Raw genomic sequence first — 19362 nt, 5'->3', positions numbered from 1 at the left:
TTTTCAACAGTTTGCACTAAACTGTCAAGATTTTGTGCAGGATCAGTCAGTAACACTACTATACAACCAGAAACAATGATTATCAGCGGCTAGTTAGCATGCTAGTTAGCCACCTGTGATGGTGCGATCTGTCACCTGAAAAAATCCCCCCCCCCACAGTTGTCATGAAAGGCGAAATTAACTATAGAGACCAAAACCATTTTTTGTACCAGGCTGTAAACATGTTTATTTCTGCTCTAAAGTTGGGCATTTTAACATGGGGGTCTATGGGAATTGACTCACTTCCGGAGCCAGCCTCAAGTGGACAGTCAGTGAACTGCAGTTTTTGGCACTTCCGCATTGGCCTCACGCGTCTCCCCCGGAGGTTGGGGCTTGGTCTCTACCACATTTTGATACAACAAAAAATAAAATAATAATATCATAAAATATTATTTTAAATGTGGATTTTATTTTAACATTTAAACATTTATAACACAAACCTGTGAAAATGAGGGGAAAAAAATCAGGGGAGTAACTCCCTTTTCTTCTTCATGTCTTTTTTTTTTTTTTTTAATTCTGGATGTTCATTAATGAACTCAGAGACAGCTGTGGCATAGTTGAGGAGCGTCTGCCCCTCTCTCCGTGGCGGTGCTTCCAGATCTGGTGCAACGATGCTCAATTCAGCAATGGCTGCTGTGTTTTCATTGTGGCTGGATCGATGCTGTATTTCTTTGCGGTCCATGGGTCCATGTCATTGGTTCGACAGTCCATTGGTTCGACATCCCATTAGTCCGACTGTCCGCGGTGCTGAACGGCTCGCGGCGGGCGTATGGTGCGCTGCGACTGGCTTGAGGCGAAGCAGGCTCACGGCTTATGTGTTCGTCACTTTCTTTTTCATTTTAACCCACACCATGATCTTTTCCTGACCCTAACCAAGTGGTTTTTGTGCCTAAACCTAACCAGACCTTAACCACAGGGCATCATGATGATTTCGGAACGGACTTCAGAACAATGAGTTTAATATGGTCGGAACAATGGGATGTCGAACCAATGGGATGTCGAACCAATGGGCAGTTCCCGTGGTCCATTTCATGCTTCGGCATTTCTTGTATTGGACCAGGAGAATGGAGTACCGCTGGATTACATCGTCCTCATCGATAACTACAAGACAAGAAATTCAACATTCGACAACTGGTAATTTTAATCACAGGCAGAATAACATACTGTGAAGTAAATTGCTGGATAATATTAATTTGCAACAGTAATATTAATGCAAGTGGTTGTTCTGTTGCCAGTATCAGTAGTAGTTGTGGTGGTGGTGGTAGTAGTAGCACTTATGATAATGTCAAACAGGAGATGCTAATCTCAAATTTGTTGTTAAAGATCAAAAGAAACAGTGAAAAGTAGGGGTGTAACGGTACACAAAAATCACGTTTTTTTTCGGTACAGTAATGAAAAAAATACACAACTATTAAATATCTTTTACTTATTGGTAACCTTATTAAAACATACCACCACAGCAGTTAACTCTTTTTACACAATTTTTGAATGAAACAAATATATATAAAATCCTGCTTTTTCACATTGTTTGAATGAAAATAGACATATAAAAGTGAAAAATAAAATCCTGCTGTTTTTTTAACACATTTTTTGAATGAAAAATATAAATATACATTTCTGCTTTAACAGTTTTACTCAATTAAAATAAAAAGTATAGTGCAGCTGGTCAGCTTTAAAGCCTGCTCAGATTCAGTTTTACTAGGAACTTACTTTCCCACTTTGTTAAAGTGCAGTAAACAAAACATGCTTATATCTAAAGTGCAGCTTAAACAACTTTACTCAACTCCAGTGGCGCTGATTATTTCTTTAGCGCGATGGTCAGGGAAACGCTCTTTCTTTTTAAACGACGACGATATCGTAGTTTGCACCAGATTGCTTTTTCTAGTCGTGCCGGTTAACGTTCAAACTCGGGTGGTGTCGCTTTAGATGCGTTAGCATGTTAGACGTGTTTCCAAGTACATACCCGACCGCTGTTCTGCAGTGTCGGCACTCTGCTTTTGTCTTGTCAACTTGTTTATTTCCATCTTCGTAATTTACCCTGAAACCAAAGTGTTCCCAAACGGAGGACTTAAGGTTTGCGGGTGGGTCTTCAGGTTCGTCAGGCTCACTTGCCATGTTGTCAAAATGCCAGAATGCGCTGCACAAAGTGAAAGTGAAGATTTACGGTCGGACTCGGTCCGTCACTCAATTATGTCCGTCGGGGAACTAGATATTTTAAATGGTTCGGCTTGCAAAAACGGAATTAAAATAAAACAAAATAAAATAATATCTTGCGCCCAATAATTCGGTACAGGGTCGTGCCGAACCGAAAGTCGCGTACTGAACGGTTCGACACAAATACATGTACCGTTACGGCCCTAGTGAAAAGGTTAAATAGTTGTGATCCAACAACATGAGATAGCTTGAGTAGTGCAGTCTTGGTGCTCACACTCTCTTACTGGCGTTTTTGGAGACCGAAACTGTTAAAACATTTTTAAAATGAATTTGCCCGCGAGATTTTTAGTGGTCCGGATGCTCATTGTAATAATGATAATGAGGCGCACGCTGACACTGCAGAGCGAATGGGCGCAGGTGGGACCAGGTCCGCTACTGTCCCCCTCGCTTTCCCCCACTCTGCCGAGTGGGCTCTCCTGCTGAATCTCCTGACAGCCTGACAGCAGAGCTTTGCTGTCGGCAGGAGAGGAGTCCAACTGCAATTTACATGTATTAACAGCAGCTCAGATCAGAGACCAGATGAATGCCACACAGAGTTCTAGCAGCAGACCCATCTCTAGAACAACTGTTAAGAGGAGACTGCGCCAATCAGGCCTTCATGGTCAAATAGCTGCTAGGAAACCACTGCTAAGGAGAGGCAACAAGCAGAAGAGATTTGTTTGGGCCAAGAAACACAAGGAATGGACATTAGACCAGTGGAAATCTGTGCTTTGGTCTGATGAGTCCAAATTTGAGATCTTTGGTTCCAACCGCCGTGTCTTTGTGAGACGCAGAAAAGGTGAACGGATGGATTCCACATGCCTGGTTCCCACTGTGAAGCATGGAGGAGGAGGTGTGATGGTGTGGGGGTGTTTTGCTGGTGACACTGTTGGGGATTTATTCAAAATTGAAGGCACACTGAACCAGCATGGCTACCACAGCATCCTGCAGCAACATGCCATCCCATCCGGTTTGCGTTTAGTTGGACGATCATTTATTTTTCAACAGGACAATGACCCCAAACACACCTCCAGGCTGTGTAAGGGCTATTTGACCAAGAAGGAGAGTGATGGAGTGCTGCGGCAGATGACCTGGCCTCCACAGTCACCGGACCTGAACCCAATCCAGATGGTTTGGGGTGAGCTGGACCGCAGAGTGAAGGCAAAGGGGCCAACAAGTGCTAAACACCTCTGGGAACTCCTTCAAGACTGTTGGAAAACCATTTCAGGTGACTACCTCTTGAAGCTCATGGAGAGAATGCCAAGAGTGTGCAAAGCAGTAATGAGAGCAAAGGGTGGCTATTTTGAAGAAACTAGAATATAAAACATGTTTTCAGTTATTTCACCTTTTTTTGTTAAGTACATAACTCCACATGTGTTCATTCATAGTTTTGATGCCTTCAGTGAGAATCTACAATGTAAATAGTCATGAAAATAAAGAAAACGCATTGAATGAGAAGGTGTGTCCAAACTTTTGGCCTGTACTGTACCTTCAGTGATACAAATAAAGTATGTATTTTTTTTTAAATATATTGTCTAATGTATTCCAAATTACTTTGTAATGAATTTACAGTTAAAACCTTCTTAATTTTTAACAGTAACTGAGGGCATTGTCAAATATTATATAGAGTATTTGTTAGACATATGTGTGTGTGTGTGTGTGTGTGTATATATAGTATACTGGATATACATAAGACTGATGGGATAATTTGATGAATTAACAAGTTGTTCATTTGTGTTTGCAGCTGACATCACTGTGGAAAACAAAGGACACAGAAGTTGTAGTTGCTGTGCTCCCCTCCCATATTAGAGGAAATAATCTTGTGATCCACCAGTGAGCTACGATCACTGAGACCTCACCAGTGGCTAAGAGGCGAGGTATTTTGTTGTTAAAATTATTATCCACAGTACAAACAAATCACACACATAACATTGTAATCCAAAATTTAATAAAACGATCAAAAACTTATAGGAAAATGATTAACTAATTTTTCCAAAGCCTTACATTTTAGTTAAGTGTGTTATTTCTTAATATATTTTATTTGTGTTTTATCTTTGTTGTGCTTTTTTTCTGTCTATATCTCAATTCTTGGATTTAGGTTATCGAGGGCCTCTTCCATCTTTCTGCCAGCCAGTTCAACATGGGAAACAGTATTTACATTCTCAATCATTACACAGCAGGTGTAATACTTTTTGGGGAGTGAAGTCAGGTCAGACAACATGGCTTGTTAAAGGTAATGTGTATTTTTATGACTGTAACGTATGTATGTATTTCTTGAGTTTGAAGTGGGTGACTTGGATGTGTACAGTTTGTATTACAATACTTTGGGTTTTAGATGTTTTCTTTTATGAATTAATGACTAAATGAAACACAAATTATAGGTTATCATAGTGATAAGAAAACCTAAGAAACTTTCATTATTTAACTTCTTTTTATTGCTGTTACAGATCAACTTCAGCAATTACCAAGCTGTACTCTCCTTTGTTAATATTGGCAGAGTCCATTGGAAGTTGCTGGTTAGTGATTGTTAATACATTTTTCGATTCAGAAATCTTGTTATTTTAAGTAGGTCTGTTTAATGTGTTTTTTAAATAACATCACATTCTTTTTCAGTACATATTTCCTGCCATAGCCTCAGTATTTTTGGTGGATCCAGCAGCAAATTCATCAGAGGAAGCAGACTCTCAAGATGCTGCAAAAAGAGTCAGGTTAGTCATCAACTTAGATATAAATTATCTTTGAAAATCTACTGTAGATGTGCCTCAAAGAGCACAGTATAGACACTAGAATAAACATTTTCAAAGAGGAGTCTAGGTCTTACTACTGTATTTAATGTTTTCTGTTTGAGATTAAAGTACAAGTGTGTAAGGGCAGAAGTAACCTAACCCAAAACATTTAACCTGTTACTTTTTTGTATTGTTTCTTATCTCTCACTGTCACGCCCTCAGTATCTACATACTGAATTTGAAATTAAGTAGCTCAATAGGCAAGGTAACCTACTTTATCTTCCAGTTATTTTTTACTGATCAGCTGATGTGTTTTTATTTACAACAATATTTGATCATTTGTATAATACATGTGTATAAGACACACTATTTCTCCATGTGTTTTACCCAGTGAATACTTCAAAATGAGGAGGATGTGCTATGGCAAGGAGGATTGGGGGACTGTCAAATGGAGAGGATCAACCATGCAGCATCCAGTTCAACGTGATGGCAGTAGCTGTGCGGTCATTGTCACCATGGTAACATATTGTTAAACTTTAACTGCTCTATTTCTGTGAGTTCTTCCATGGTTATGTCCAAACTGTCATTGTATTGACTAGGATTAACTGGTCAGTTTTTTTTATTTCATTGTCTTGATTCAAAGTATTGCACAATATACACCCACAATTCAAAAAAAGATGTAGTGGTCAAAGCATACAGACTATATAATTCTAAAACAAATATATGAAATGAATTTCAATTAAAGTTACACACAACTCTTTTTACTATTGATTTATACTAAAGATCATCAGTTACTAGTGTCTGAATTATCAATTTACAGTTAGATTTTATTTGATATATTTCAGATTTTTGTAAACGTAACTGAAGACAGTGCTGGTTGCTTCAAGTTGTGTTAATTACCTCATGACAGGTATTGGTTAAAGTATTAATATTTAGGCATTTTTTATTTAAATATCAAGTAAATGTTTCTCTCAGTAAATTTCACTGGCTTACAGTGCAAAAACAGTGCATCACAGATGACATATTTCATTTTGTGTGGCAGTGATGGAAGCCTTTCCTGCGTTACCAGGTATGTCCTTTGGGACATCCAAAAAGGAGATGGCTTGTGAGAGGAGGACACTTGCACTTTCAATACTCAGTGGTTCAGGTTTGTTTTTTCCCCTATTCTTTATATTTTCACTATTCTTTAAGTAAAGGTAGTTAGTTGTTATGGAAATTATGAATGTGTATTGAAGTTATACAATCAAATACATCATAATTGCCTAAAGCATGTAAAATTGCCCCATTCAAAGCTCCCATACATATCTAAGACGAACCCATAACCACCACAGATCAATTTATATTTCAACACAACACAAACCAGACGAATAAACGTCAAGGAGATAAAACTTGTTTTCAGTTAAAGAATAAATTATTCCTCATTTCCTGCTGTAATAACGGACTGATCTGAATGCTGACAATATATAGCAGGGAGGAGGAAAAGGATGCAGAATTAACCAGGCAAACAGAAACAGTTTAAAGGTATGTTATTGAGAAAAAAAGGCGAATAGGCAGAGTGACAGGCAGGCAAACAAAAGTAGGGGCCTAGGTAGAATTGGTGGTCCAAAGTCGAAGAAATGGCCAAACAGGAAATCTCAGCAAAGGGGCTTAAATAAAGGCTGGGGAGCCAAGGCAAACACACAAATCAATCAGGCATAGGAGTCGATCTGGAGAGCAGGTATCTACAGGGGAACTCTGAATTGAGCACAGGAGAAGTGGGTGTGGGAAGCAGGAGGAGAGACTGAGGCCATCTAGAATACAACAGAATAGAATAGATGTTTATTGTCATTGTTTCAAAAACAACGAAACATAGATAGCAGCTCTTATTTTGACAAATAAATATCAAATATAAACAAATATCAAATATATTGCAGAGATAAAACTCCGCAACAGTTAGCATATGGGCTCTGCTGTACTATACATGAGCAGTCGCTAATGTACAAGCAAAAGTACACAAAAAGAACACAATACAAATAACAAATAATTTATGCCGATCCAATGTAACTGTCATAATAATAACCACCAAATCACACACGATGGACCCATCCTTAAAAACTCATTCAACTTTTGTTGATGCCATGTCTGATCCATTCGGTGATCACAAGCTGTAATTTCTAGTATTTCTGGTATTTGACTGCACTGCTGCTGCCGGAAAACTGAAAAATGTATACATATTCAGTATGTGTTAATAAAATATTATTTTCTTGGCAGTGTTTGACATGGAGAACAACTGTGCAATGTGCTCCTTTTCAAAGCCCCCAGGATCTGGGCTTCCCACTACTGATTGGGTGAGTGTTTCTCATTGTAGTTATAATTTGGTTTTATCATAATATTATAATGTAAGTAAATGGTATGGTATGACATCGATTGTATTAACTGTAGCATCACTGGGTCTATCAGCAACACCACATGCGTATAACGTGTGGACATTATATATATGAAATACTAATCATGAGCCAATTTATTACACCTGTACAATGTAATAAAAGTCCAATACAACATCTCTGCCATGATTTATAGTCTTAGGAAGCTTATCATTTTTCAGTTTTTGTTAACACTGTCCAACAGGAAAGATTTACACTTAATGTTTATTATCGAGCTCACAGTGGGTGGTGATGTTGTACTGGAATGAATTATATTGAAGGTGTTCCTAATTTTCTGTCCCTCTCATGTATTCAAGTGGGGGGGACAAAATATTAGAAACACTTGTCAATATAATGCAGTCCTGTCCAGCAACACTGCAAACTACAACCTCAATAACATGTACTTTAATTAATAACTCTCTGACAGTGTCAATGAAAAATTAACATTATTATCTAAAGGACATTACATTATTATGTAAAAGGTATAAGTTACGGCACTAAATTGCTCCTCTAGTTCTTGGGAAGTGACACCAACACTTATATTTACAGATTTACAATCAGAACAGTCAGGATATGTGGCTTTAGTATTATCAACATACCAAAGCACTCCATCATATGACATTCTGCTATTCTCAGCTGAAATAGGTTGTACTTACTTTTTATGGCATGCCTTGAATCCAAGAAATGCATTGAAGCACCTCTCATAATGGAGAAGGGATCACTGAAAAAGATGCTTGTGTGTGTTTTCAGTTGTTGTCCTCCTCTGTGTCACACCAACACCCTGTGGCTCACTCTTAAAATATGAGAAGCAAGGATAAGCAGGTCACATGCACTGCATAACTTATCAATTAATAGTACCAAAAAGTAAAAACATTATAGTGACCATAGACTTCCAATGGCAGTGATAAAATGGACAGTTTGTCCCATAAACTTAAGTAATACTAAGAACTGTTTTTTTAATTTGAAAAAGGCCTGGTTTTTAAAATTAGACCTTATATAATTAGTTGCAATAATTAACTTAAATTGTAAAGCGTAACATTGTTTCATAAAATATTGATAGTTCTAAAATGAAGGATCCTCACAGAAAGATCTACCTCAATGACAGAGGCTTAATATATTTTGATATACATCACCAGTCTTTGAGGCAGTATGCTAAAGACTATTTGCTACATGTAATAAAGTGGACATAATACACCATATAGAAATCTAAAGAGAAAATTACCATAAAGAATGATTACCTCGCCCATAACGAGAAATTATCCTCTGTTGTACATCTACGCCATTATTTCTGATAAAAAATATCAATTACATTTTGTAATCACTTGTTTCATTTTACAGATACAGTGTGATAGCTGTGATAGATGGTTCCATGTGCAGTGCCTGGGGATGAGTAAGGACCAACTCCGAGACACCAGGTGTTGAAGCAAAAAAGTCAAGGTCCTGAGCCGTGCCAGTTAGCTCGCAACCTCGCTCTTCTCTTCTCAAACGGACTTTCTTTATCTTCCATTAGATATCAAAAACTCAAATACTCAGAGATAAAAAAAAATCACTGGAGACACGTAGAATCAGATACAACTGAGTTTAATGTGCTCGCAGGCAACAAACACATCACAACTCAATGAGTCAAGCTCCGGAGCAGGACTGAAATTTCTTTGTTTGCGCTCACTCTTTTATTGTAGAATTTCTGCTGAGTCATCTCTTTTCCAAACTTTTCCACTGGGCGCTGATCATAAAGGTGTCACATTTCTGCTGAGTTTGCACTTTTTCTCCTTTCATCCTAAACCCCACCTCTTTACTCATACTCATAATGCTTTTCCTAGACAATCTAAGACCGCCTCCTCTTACTAGGGTCATTCTCAGGACAAGCTGTAATTCCCCTAACTTTCCACTAGTGTTTTCTGAACCCATCCTCATGCTATTTTTAGAAATAATTCACAGTGAGTCCTAGGTACTTCTCCACCACAATGCTTAAGTGCTCAATGAGTGTGTGTGTCATAAGAATACATGAAATATTAAACCAGTGTGTAATTTGTCAGTTGCACAGATTATATTGCTTCAACGCGTATCTTTTAAAGGTCAGTTTAAAGGTACAGTACGAACACTATAGTAAATATTACACTACACAGGGCAAGCAACTGGAATTGCCTTGTCTGCACATAGGACTTAAGATATTAAGCAGATTTGATTATATTTTTGTCTGTTGTGTTATGAGACCAATTTTAGTCAGACATAGTCTTAGAATGACAGTGTGTTTCATGTTGGAAGAAATTGTGTGATTTAAAATTTAAATAACTCAATAGATGTATATAATTAAAGGTGTTCATATTGTTTAATTTAAAAAGACAAACTTATAGTTTTGTATTTTATTTATTTATTTGTTTTAAAAATGTGAAAAAATGTAAATAGTATTTTGTATGTGAAATAGATCATTCTAATTTAAGAGATGCTTGTATGTGTGTGTTTTTTGTAATATCAAAGCAACCTTAGGTAAGTTGAACATCAAAAGCCCGAAACAACAGTTGTTTGAATTCTTTGGTACGCCACAGGCACCAGCTTGCTCTCAACTAGTCTTGCTAGCGACACTGTCTTTCCCTCATCCTGCTTGCCAGCTACACCAGCTTATCGCTTTCTTGCCACAAATCCAGCCCAATATGAAGGTGATAAACTACTACTTCAGCAGTACATGAATCATGGACTACTTATGGAAAACAAGTTTTTTATTCCACATCAAAGTTGGGTGAAATATCCTTAATCTTGTGATCTGTTAAGGACTTTGACAAAGGATTATTCGAAAACTACACAGTAAAAGTACTTGATATTATGCATGCACGTAGTCTAGGAAGTACTAAGTTCAGCGGTATATGAATCATGGACTACTTATGAAAAATATGTTTTTTATTCTATGTCAAAGTTCGGCAAAATATCCTTGAACTTGTCCTCTGCAGTCTGACCCACAGTCACTACCAGCAGCTCTTCAGAGCCGTTTCATTACGATTACCGTAAGTGTTAGTAGATTCGGGCACTAGAAAAAAACTTGCGGCTGATTTGACCAAGCAAAAGCGAACCACAGCTGGCTTGACCACAGTTTTCCACGGACGCTGTTGTAGCTGGTACAGTGAGCAACAGTTGGAGTAACTTTGTCGCCTCAGGAACAGTCTGTAGCAGATCCTTCTGGGCCAAAAAGCTGAGAAGCTGTCCAGGAGATTTGCATTCATTCCTCACCGTTTGTGAGCTGTACAGTCCGATGAGATCAGCCTTTAGTCTAACAAAGTCAAAAAACTTTGCATATTTTGACAGGCTCTGCAGTTTGGTGTCATCAAAATGTTGTGACATCTCATTAAATTTTGTACAGTCGACCAAACCGAGGAAAGCTAGCTCACCAAAATGATCAAACCTAGCTTTCATTTGAACACTGATGTTGTCCAGAATGTTATAGAACATTCGTTTTCTCTCATCTCTGACTGACTGATTTCTTCCACTATCATTTAGGCCAAGTGTGCTGCATTTCTGCTCAAATCGCTCATACAGTGCGTTAAACTCCTGTCTCATGCGTTCAACAACTCCGATGGTGTCGTGGATTCGCGCACAACAATATCCAATGTCCATGTCTTTGTTTTGCAGCATGCTAAAAAGTGCATCGGTTTCACTGAAAATGCCCTCATATGCCATAATTAAAAAGCACGTTGATGCTTTTGACAGCCATCGATCATATCCAGCGGCCATCATTTGAGTGTCATTATCCCAACTGTCAGGATTTTCAATCATGATACGGAATACAGCACGCAGATCAGATTGGTACATGCTTGTTGTCTGCAGCAGCCGAGAAACTGAACTCCATCTTGTGGGCGCTGCTCTTGTTAAGCGCCGTTTCACAACATCATCCAGTAAGTGGTTGCACTTCGTGGACTTGCTAAAAAATGACCCTAGTCCCTCAAGTGTTTTAAAAAACGTTCTACTCTCAGGCATACATTTTGCTGAATGCAACAGCACAAGGTTCAGTTTGTGTGCATAACAGTGTGTAAACATGGCCTCGGGCACCTTTTCTTTAATTTTGGCCTGCACCCCATTAAGCTCTGATGCCATCACAGCAGCTCCGTCATATGTTTGAGCTACTAGCTTTTCAACACAGCTGTATTTCTCCAACACTCCCAAGACATACGTAGCTACAGCAGGGGCTCGTCTATCACTCACGTCATCAAATCCCAAAAACGCCTCCTTCACTTCACTTTTAGCTACATAGTGCAAAATAACGAGATCTGTGCTTTGTTTGTGACATCCGTTGTCTCATCTACCTCTACAGCAACAAATGGGGCAGCATTAATCTCCCTTTTAATATCATTTCTAATCACATCACCAACTGCTTCAATTAGATTGTTCTGTATTCTATTTGACAAGCCAGAAAACACAGTGGATGTCTCCAAATGTCTAGCTAACCTTTCATCTTTCTCAGCAAAAGCATGTAATAGTTCTACATAGTTGCCACGATTAGAAGAGCTTGCCCTCTCATCGTTACCAGGAAATGCCAACTCCTGTTTAGCTAAGAAGCAGGTTGCATTAATGAGGTCTTTCAAAATCTCTCGGTTTTCCTTTACCTTAGCATTGTGGATGCTAATATTGAGTCTCCGCTGTTCGTTCAAAGCCAAATCGATCCTTGAGCTTCCAAAAGTTGTTAAAGCAATCTGGCTTTGAATGTGAGTGGTCGATCTCTCATGTTTGCTGAGGCTTCGTGGTAAATTTTTCATGTCACAATATCCCGTGTGAGTCCAGACATTGTCACAAGTTGAGAACAAAAGGCAGGGAAAGCAGTAAAGGCGGTTTTTCGGAGTACAGCCACACAGCCAGTCTTTTCGGGTGTACCACTCCGTTTGAAAAGAGCGAGTTATCTTCTGTTCCGTAGTTTGAAGGAAACCTTTTAGCTCCGGCGTTGGTCTTCCGTTGTTAATCACTTCCCCTTTTGACTGAAAGTCCAGTTTTGAGAAATTTTTAAGCTTAGATATATAATCCTCTTCCATTTTGGCAGTCCAACGGAGCAAAACACAAAAATACACGGCTCGCAGCAGTGCACTTGACTCGTCTGGCGCCTCTGCGTAGAAGGAAAGCAGCAACAAGCACCCTTTGGCTCATGTACGCCCCCTTCAGTGCGGCAGAGTACTATCTGCCTCACCCTGTGTTTTTTCACTGCGGTTTTATGTCCCATCAGCAAAACTAAATATGTCACTTACAAACATTAAACTTAAATGGTTAAAGACATTAGCCAGACTGTGGAAAATCAGGGTATATAAACGTATCTGCAAACATTATATTGGCGACATGCAGAGATACGGCAACAGGCACGCGCCAATTGCTGTGTCAGCCCAGTTTGTGATAAATTGCGCATTCAGAGGTGAGGTGAGGCTCGTTGCTGCCGCACCTCGCGTTTGACCCCTGTTTTTGAACAGGAAATATGCAAATTCAGCGATTTTGACTATAAAAATGTTCAAAATTAGTCATACATAAAGATCAGTGGACAAATATTAATATTCATTTTATGTTATCATTATTATTTTTTATACTTGTCATGATGACAGGTGAGGCTCTGACTCACCTGCCTCCCCTGACCACACATCCCTGCTGTGAGATGCAGCCAATCAGAGACTGAGCAAACAGAGGGCAATAAGTCAATCAGGTCAAGTTGCACACAACTAGCAACCACAAGGACCTCCCACAACAAAAATGGTGGAAAATGATAGAATAATACAAAAGATACATAATAATTTAAAGACAATAATCACAAAAACCTTCTTAAGACCCTCTTAGATGGCAATAGCATACAATAAGACTGAGAGACTGTATTTTACGACAGAAAAATGCATTCAATAGTGAAGGTCAATATATGTTTCTCTGTAGGAAAACAAATAATCAGAGATAATGCTGACACAAAATAAATATCCATACACAATGATAGAGAATACATCCATACGCAATAGAAAATTAGTTATAGAAAAATATCATAGAAAATGCTATAGAGAAATTCTGTACATAAAAATCTGGAGAGGAGCACAGAAAATCCGTCTAAGCCCTCAATACCTGACAACAGAAACATAATAATTAGTGGATTAAAACACAAATCCTTAATAATATGAGAATATCTTTCTATCACAAAAAACACCTCACAGCATCACATTCAGTGAGAATTCATCATTAAGTCCTTTGGGAGATAATGTCTGTAAAGTACAGATCCAGTAAGCCTCACGTCTCTTCAAAATAAGGTCATGGTCACCACCACGAGATGGTAACTTGACTTGTTCAATACCATAAAATCGCAGTGCAGAGATGTCATGTTTGGCCTCATTAAAGTGTAAGGCAACAGGTGAATCCTGGTCATGTCTGCGAGTGGCGCTCTTGTGTTCACTGATTGTTACTTTAAGTTTTCTAGTGGTTTTGCCCACATAACATAAACCACAGGGACATTTTAACAAATAGACAACATGAGTGGAGGCGCAGGTGATCACACTTTTTATAGGAAAACGCCTGCCTGTGTGTGGATGACAAAAATATGTAACTTTAGAAGTGTTACTGCACTGTGCACAATGACCACAGTGGTAATTCCCACTGGGGAGAGGGCTCAAAAATGACTCGGTAGGCTGAGATCTATCATGCATGAAATTTGCATGCACCAAACAATCTCTCAGATTACGATCCCGTTTGAAAACAAAAAGAGGGGGATCTTTAAAAAGAGGAGACAATTCTGGAACAGAGTTTATGATGTGCCAATGTTTTTTGAGAACTGATTTAATCATGTATGAACTCAGGGAGTAAGTACATAATACTTTGGCCTTGACATGCTTTAGATAAGCCTACCTCCACTTGAGCCCTTGAAAGTCTGAAATGACTTTTGAAGTCCGCCACACTGTACAAGGCTACAACCTCCTCGACAAAATGTGGCACTGTGGGAACAAATCTATAGAAACATAATGCATATTATTCTAAACATTATTAAATAAATATCATTGCTGACCAAAGCAAACCATGTAGGCCTGTCTCCACAATGGCACCTTTACATGATATAATAAAGATACAACCTTGTTTTCAACTTTGGACAATAAAGTTGCCAGATTATTTGAATTTTTATTAAGTGTTTTAATTTGCCTAAAAAGTAGGAGGATTTCTAAACCCATTAGCTGATAACTTGACGAAATGTGGTTCTCAACATGTGCCGACTATTAAAAAAAATGCAAAGCACTAGACTAAATGAACTGTAACAGTGGCCATAAACTCTGGTTTGTTTTAAATATTAAGAAAGAACAAATCACCTTCTCTGTCCAAGTTGATCTTCATGGGAAAGTACCTCTTCTGCTTCAGTTTCATCCGCTGTGATGAACGCGTAAGCGATATCTTCAGCCATTTTTATCTTCAGTATTTCTGTAACTTCCTGTATATACTCTCGAGGCTGCTGGAAACTGTCCGACTTGATCGCAGCCTTTTGTCACCGCCCCCTGCTGCGGCCGCCTGCTCTCGTCTACTTTCCAGGGGAGGCGCAGTTCATCTCGAACGAGCCTACTCTCTCTGGCTGGTGTGCAAAAGGAGATGCTCTGCCCCTTGAGAATGCACTCTGCAAACTGAAGACATTGTGCTATTGTATAAATGTAAACCATCTAAGGTTTTGTACAATTGTATAGTTTGACGGACATGGTCTCTGAATTGTCAGACAAACTAAAAGACATGCAATAACATTAAAAGTGTACAACTCATGGTAATGCTCAGAAAAAATTATAGTGGTATTTTAACAAAAAATGTATGTGCCGACCTTCAATGCAAACACTCCACATGATGTTGTGTCTTGTTGCTGAGGGTGAGGGAGAGTAGTGCAGGGCCATTTCCGGATATTGAGCCCCCTACGTTTTATGAAGGCTCTAAATAATAGATATGAAGTACTTCAGTTTATGTAAATGATAAAGAATAATTTTAAAAACTTGTGTAAATTTACCTTGTCATTACTTGACAACGCTTCATTTTTGTTGCACTTTCCCCAAGAGGGTCAAGGAACAGGCAGGTCTTCTCTGATGGTTTCATAACCTATTTTTCAATAAGGGAAAAAACCTGCATGTTAATCTAAGTCACACTCATTAATCAAGGTCACATTCATGTGGTTTTTATCCTTTTTCTCTTTATGTTAGCAACATTTGTTAACACACTGAGGCATAGAAAGGCTAGGAGTTACAAATTAAATGCAAATAGACAATTTAGAATAACCATCACCATATTTAACTCACCACCAACATCCAGTGACCGCCTTGATTTACAATCCCAATTATGTATTTGTACATCATTGGATCAAGCTAAAATAAACAAAAAGACACCACTAAGTGAATGACAGGGCCATTTTAAATAATCTATAGATTATATACTGACATTTATTCATTCGATTTGTCCATGAGTTATAACTCATTAATAGGAAAAAATACTGAGTACACCTACTTTATGCAGTGTGTCTTTACCCTTCCATATGTCGGTAAGGGCAAAGGTGTTGATAACAATAGCCTTATCTTTGGATTGCTCATTGTGTTGTCTCACCAGCAGCTCCAAGTAAGCACTGATTATCTGCGATGACATGACGTACCAGAATTTGACCAGGTTTTAGTTACTCTATATTCAATCTGAAAAATAAAATGAACTTTACCTCACTCTCTAACTCCTTATTTGGAACTGTTCTTGCAATGTCTGCGAAGAACACTTTGTACGGTCCAACTTTAGCCAGAAGAGTGTGCTTAAGGCTTGTGCTGAGGAATTGGCAGCTGTACTAACTGACATCTTTAACGTCTCCCTCTGTCAAGCCACAGTCCTGAAATGCTTAAAAACCTCCACCATAGCCCCAGTTGCAAAGAAACCAGTTGTGTCCTGACTAAATGACTATCGCCCCATCGCTTTGACCCCAATAGTGATGAAATGTTTTGAACGATTAATCAAACCACACATCACATCACATCCAACCTACCTGCTTTACTGGATCCATATCAGTTCGCCTACCACCCCAACCGCTCCACCGAGGATGCAATATCCACCACCCTGCACACAGTACTTACCCACCTGGAACAGAGAAAGACCTACGCCTGAATCCTCCACAATCATCCCTCAGAGACTGATGGAGAAACTTCTCCTTCTAGGCCTAAACCACACCATCTGTCACTGGATTTTGGATTTCCTGACTGAGAGGCCCCAGTCAGTACGTGTTGGGAGAAACACCTCCAGCTCCATCACACTGAGCACTGGGTCCCCTCAAGGATGTGTGCTCAGTCCTTTGCTGTTTACACTATTGACACACAGCTGCATGCCCAGGCACAAAGACAATCTGATCGTGAAGTTTGCCGATGACACAACAGTTGTGGGTCTCATCAGTAAGAATGATGAAGCCAGGTACAGGGAGGAGGCTGAGCTGTTGGAATGCTGGTGCAACGACAACAACTTGGTGCTAAATGTGGACAAAACCAAGGAGATGATAATCGACTTCAGAAGGTCACGACCTGAGCACACATCTCTCTGCAACAGCAACCAGGCAGTAGAGGGTGGAAAACATCAAGTTCCTGGGAGACCAGATTACCAGCGACCTTTCTTGGTCTGAAAACACCAGCTCACTGGCATAAAGAGACCAAAAGAGACTCTATTTTCTGAGGAAACTCAAACAGGCCTCACTCACCACCAACATCCTCACCTCATTTTACAGAGGTGCAGTAGAGAGCGTGTTGAACTATGGCATCTCCACATGGTTTTCAGGCTGCAGTGAGGCGGACAAAAAAGCCCTGCAGAGGGTGGTAAGATCTGCAGAGAGGGTGATTGGAGCCTAACTCCCCTCAGTACGGGAGATATTCTTGAAGCACTGCAGGAACAGGGCCCTCAACATTGTTAGAGACTCCTCCCACCCTCTAAACACCCTCTTCCAGCTGCTGCCCTCCCTGAAACGCAACTACAGCATAAAGTGCTCCACCAACAGGCTGCTGAACAGCTTCCTGCCCAAGCTGTCCGGCTACTAAACTCCCCCGTGTCCTAATTGAACTGCTGAACTATGGCTGAACATGATTGCACACCAATTCACACTTAATATTACATATTTATTCTGTCTTATTTATTGATTGTGTATTTATTCAAATAGTTTTTTACCTCAACCCAGATGTCACTGATTTTATTCAGTTTTTATCCAGTTTTATCTCTACTCAGACCCTGCTGATTTGATCTAGTGTGTTGAAGTGAGTTGCTGTATGTATGTACGTATGTACTGTATGTAAGATCCTGGAGAAACGCCCTTTTCTTTTCTGTACTCTGGTACAAGCAAAATGACAATAAAGATTGATTTGTAATTAAGATAAAACAACTGCCTTTGTGAAAATTCACATCTTATTTGATCAAGTATACAGAAGTATACAGTAAAACATTTCTTGTGCATTTAGATCTTCCCACCTTTACTGTCCTGTAGGCTTCGTCATTTTCTTACTTCAAACTTACATTTATTAGTGGCAGCTGATGCAGACGAGGATGAGGAGGCAGAGTTGGCAGCAGTGGTGGAGACTGGTGCAGAGGTCGCAGCTGTGGTGGGAATTGGCACAGAGGTCGCAGCAGTGGTGGAGACCGGTGCAGAAGTCGCAGCAGTGGTGGAGACCGGTGCAGAAGTCGCAGCAGTGGTGGAGACCGGTGCAGAGGTCGCAGCAGTGGTGGAGACCGGTGCAGAGGTCGCAGCTGTGGTGGGAATTGGCACAGAGGTCGCAGCAGGGGTGGAGACTGGTGCAGAGGTCGCAGCTGTGGTGGGAATTGGCACAGAGGTCGCAGCAGTGGTGGAGACCGGTGCAGAGGTCGCAGCTGTGGTGGAGACCGGTGCAGAGGTCGCAGCAGTGGTGGAGACCGGTGCAGAGGTCGCAGCTGTGGTGGGAATTGGCACAGAGGTCGCAGCAGGGGTGGAGACTGGTGCAGAGGTCGCAGCTGTGGTGGGAATTGGCACAGAGGTCGCAGCAGTGGTGGAGACCGGTGCAGAGGTCGCAGCAGTGGTGGAGACCGGTGCAGAGGTTGCAGCTGTGGTGGGAATTGGCACAGAGTTCGCAGCAGTGGTGGAGACCAGTGCAGAGATCGCAGCAGTAGTGGAGACCGGTGCAGAGGTTGCAGCTGTGGTGGGAATTGGCACAGAGGTCGCAGCAGTGGTGGAGACCAGTGCAGAGGTCGCAGCAGTGGTGGAGACCGGTGCAGAGGTCGCAGCTGTGGTGGGAATTGGCACAGAGGTCGCAGCAGGGGTGGAGACCGGTGCAGAGGTTGCAGCTGTGGTGGGAATTGGCACAGAGGTCGCAGCAGTGGTGGAGACCAGTGCAGAGGTCGCAGCAGTGGTGGAGACCGGTGCAGAGGTCGCAGCTGTGGTGGGAATTGGCACAGAGGTCGCAGCAGGGGTGGAGACTGGTGCAGAGGTTGCAGCTGTGGTGGGAATTGGCACAGAAGTCACAGCAGTGGTGGAGACCAGTGCAGAGGTCGCAGCAGTGGTGGAGACCGGTGCAGAGGTCGCAGCTGTGGTGGGAATTGGCACAGAGGTCGCAGCAGGGGTGGAGACTGGTGCAGAGGTTGCAGCTGTGGTGGGAATTGGCACAGAGGTCGCAGCAGTGGTGGAGACCGGTGCAGAGGTCGCAGCAGTGGTGGAGACCGGTGCAGAGGTTGCAGCTGTGGTGGGAATTGGCACAGAGGTCGCAGCAGTGGTGGAGACCGGTGCAGAAGTCGCAGCAGTGGTGGAGACCGGTGCAGAGGTCACAGCAGTGGTGGAGACCGGTGCAGAGGTCGCAGCAGTGGTGGAGACCGGTGCAGAGGTTGCAGCTGTGGTGGGAATTGGCACAGAGGTCGCAGCAGTGGTGGAGACCAGTGCAGAGATCGCAGCAGTAGTGGAGACCGGCGCAGAGGTCGCAGCTGTGGTGGGAATTGGCACAGAGGTCGCAGCAGGGGTGGAGACCGGTGCAGAGGTTGCAGCTGTGGTGGGAATTGGCACAGAGGTCGCAGCAGTG

The 19362-nt window shown here is 41.0% G+C and overlaps 2 long non-coding RNA genes and 1 pseudogene across 2 annotated transcripts; 1 reads left to right on the top strand and 2 right to left on the bottom strand.

Annotated features, from left to right (window-relative positions):
• Positions 1-428: 428 nt before the first annotated feature.
• On the bottom strand, positions 429-2259 carry LOC144461913 (uncharacterized). The gene is made up of 2 exons (XR_013490496.1): positions 2003-2259; positions 429-1140 (listed from the first exon to the last, which is right to left on the bottom strand). It is a non-coding gene; the product is annotated as an uncharacterized LOC144461913 (long non-coding RNA).
• A 306-nt stretch (positions 2260-2565) lies between these two features.
• Positions 2566-9379, top strand: LOC144461859 (uncharacterized; annotated as a pseudogene).
• A 680-nt stretch (positions 9380-10059) lies between these two features.
• LOC144461919 (uncharacterized) lies at positions 10060-18236 on the bottom strand. Its single transcript, XR_013490501.1, has 4 exons — positions 15613-18236; positions 15327-15415; positions 15147-15252; positions 10060-14958 (listed from the first exon to the last, which is right to left on the bottom strand). It is a non-coding gene; the product is annotated as an uncharacterized LOC144461919 (long non-coding RNA).
• Positions 18237-19362: the final 1126 nt, after the last annotated feature.

Source organism: Epinephelus lanceolatus, chromosome 24, assembly GCF_041903045.1.
Source record: "Epinephelus lanceolatus isolate andai-2023 chromosome 24, ASM4190304v1, whole genome shotgun sequence".
In the NCBI taxonomy this organism is placed as follows: Eukaryota; Metazoa; Chordata; class Actinopteri; order Perciformes; family Serranidae; genus Epinephelus; species Epinephelus lanceolatus.
This window is presented reverse-complemented; position numbering and strand designations above follow the sequence as displayed.